The sequence below is a fragment of the Trifolium pratense genome, linkage group LG7 (genome assembly GCF_020283565.1).
Source record: "Trifolium pratense cultivar HEN17-A07 linkage group LG7, ARS_RC_1.1, whole genome shotgun sequence".
In the NCBI taxonomy this organism is placed as follows: Eukaryota; Viridiplantae; Streptophyta; class Magnoliopsida; order Fabales; family Fabaceae; genus Trifolium; species Trifolium pratense.
This window is the reverse complement of record NC_060065.1, coordinates 39,479,788-39,482,617: the sequence shown is the minus strand read 5'-3', so window position 1 is coordinate 39,482,617 and position 2,830 is coordinate 39,479,788. Positions and strand designations below refer to the sequence as shown.

General features: G+C 28.0%; 1 long non-coding RNA gene across 2 annotated transcripts; it reads left to right on the top strand.

The window, feature by feature from the left end:
* The first annotated feature begins 1,068 nt into the window (after positions 1-1,068).
* LOC123893949 lies at positions 1,069-1,824 on the top strand. Of its 2 annotated transcripts, XR_006803605.1 has the most exons (3): positions 1,149-1,326; positions 1,429-1,554; positions 1,679-1,824. It is a non-coding gene; the product is annotated as an uncharacterized LOC123893949 (long non-coding RNA). The 2 variants fall into 2 exon arrangements; XR_006803604.1 differs by lacking the exon at positions 1,679-1,824 and having other exon boundaries at positions 1,069-1,326; positions 1,429-1,611.
* Positions 1,825-2,830: the final 1,006 nt, after the last annotated feature.

Below are 2,830 nucleotides of genomic sequence, written 5' to 3'. Positions count from 1 at the left end.
TGGGCTGAAGCATACCAATCATACATTCTGGACAAATTAGCTTTGATTTTGGCTAAAAACAATTCAGCCACATCGGGCTGATCATTGTACATTGTTGGAAAAACAAACTCCAAATATCTCATCTTAAAGCAAGGATCAAGAATAACTGCAAAATAAATCAATTGATTCATGCTCACCAATTCCCCCAATACTTGTCATATTCCAATTTCATATCCTTTCTCATTGCACTCAAAACAGGATCCGAATCCATAATGGCCATTTTCACTTCATTGTAGATTTTGGCCAAGTGGTGGAATGCAGCATGTATGGTAACATGTGTAGAAGCAGAAAAAATATTGGTGGCATCGTAAAAGATTTTAAGGAATTTCATAAATGCACGTGCCTTATCCCCATCATCAAAATTTGGGGGAGAAGAACCAGCCCCAAAATACTCTAGATAACTAGGGTCTTCAATGTCAAGCTTATCAAAAGCGACTTGGAATTTTTCAGCTGCCTCCAACATTAGATAGGTTGAGTTCTATCTAGTCGGGACATCAAGACAAAGTTATTTCCCATATTTTGGATAGATGTCCAGCAATCTGTTGTTAGTGCAACCCTTGTGCAATTAGATCTAAGAAATGCCCTTAAACTTGTTTTTTCCTCTTGGTACAATTTAAAACAGTCCCTAGGTATTGTGTGCCTTGAAGGGACAACAAATTGTGGTTGTAAGGTTCTTAAATAATATAATAGAGCATTAATCATTATTTCTAATTACAAAAATATCACCCTATCATAAAAAAAATTGCGGCAACGCCGCAACCCGTGCATATGCACGAGTATTATCCTAGTTTAAATTTAAATTGTGTAAAAATATATCCTTAATTTTAAATTATGTATAATTATGTTGATACCTCGTTTATTTATAATTTATTCATACTCTTGAATATTTCATCATTCAATATATTAATATGCTTCTTGTGAGATTTTCCCCTATCCATCATGAAAAGCTAGAAATATAAAACAAAACAATAATAAGGAAAGGTTGGTAAAAAAAAATATTATGATCTAATTGTCGATTGAGTGAGCTAAAGGAACTAATAACGCAACACATCAATATACTCTAGAGACATTATTTAACAAGGATTGATGTTCAAAATGTTTTGTTTTACTATTAAGTGCAAGAAACTATTTAATTTAAGTAAATAGAAAATATAATTTTACATTATAAAGTGATTGAACAATTATGTATTTGTTGCATTAAAAGAAGAAAAAATATGGCTAATGTTATCAAGTTTATTTATACTATGATCTTGTTTGTTTCTTTAATTCTTGCTGTAACCAACGGCGGTAAGACATTTTTCTCATACTCTTAAAATTTTCCTCTTTAACTTATACACAATCTTTCACACCTTTTCACTAACATTTATGTATTTTTGCTTTGAATCATAGATCCTTCTTGTACTCACGACTACGATTGTCCATTTATTGAATGCCCCACTCATCATATGAAGTGCATTTGTAATAGGTGTTATTGCGACTAGCCTTATGGTGAAGTTTAAAAATAATTCTATGCATGTAAAACTTTATTTGAACATATCGTAATGTTGTTATTTACATATGATTTGTATCATACTTTGATATATATATATATATATATATATCTATTTTCCTTACTTTTCAATTTTTTTGACTGGCGTAGAAGCATATCGATTTATATCATGTAGATGTATTTGGCGCTCAAGCATTGTCGCCAAAAAAAATATTCATTATATCATGCAAATGTTGTTGTATATATAAATTTGTTCTCTTTTAAAGATATGGAGAACAATTGTTACCTAATTATAATTTACTAGACTCCTACCCGTGCGATGCACGGATTTTACGCGCTATTTTATACTATAAAATAATTTGCAAAAATATTTATTAAATTTTATCTTATATATTCTTTTTACTAACATCAGTAAGTAGTTCTGACAATCGACCAACTTTTTATATACATAAAAATTGGACAAAAGATTATTAGAAAAAATTTAACTATTTTGAATAAAATACACAAAATAATAAAATGAACAAAAAAATTAAAATAATAACAACCCAAAATAATAATAATAATAATAATAATAATAATAATAATAATAATAATTATTATTATTATTATTATTATTATTATTATTATTATTAGTACCACATATTAAATGCATGTAAGTGGATGATGTGGCTAAATGAAAGATTTTCATTGGTTTGTGGATTATAGTTTAGATAGACAATTGGACAACTATCTAGGATTTATATATATTTAGGATTTATATATATAGATGTGCTTCAATGTAATATGATTATAAGAAGTGATAATATACTTTCAACATTTTTTGAATAAAAATTAATGGCATGTGATATAAAGTGAACAAGTATTTGCTTGTATTTGGTATATATACATAAAAGTTCTAGATGAAGATATAATTAAGAAATGCTTATTTTATGTACATTTTTGTTTTTATATAAGGTGGAGAATATCTACACATCAGAGATAAGGCAGGCTTCACCCTTATCATTTACTTATATGGCTTTATTATATTAATAGGGTCTTGTTAACATGTGCATATAGGGTACATGATAAGATATCTTAATATAGAAATTTAACATTTAATGATACAAGACATTTAATGCTTGAAAAGTTAAAATACACAAATTCTAAAGCATTATTTCTATTTTTATTACCTTAACATGTGTCATATATGCACATGTTAACATTCTCCAAAGAAATATATACAAAAATTGGGGATAACCTAACTCAGTGGTTCACACAAAAACGCTTAGAACAATGAAACATACCGACTTCTAATTATTTTAT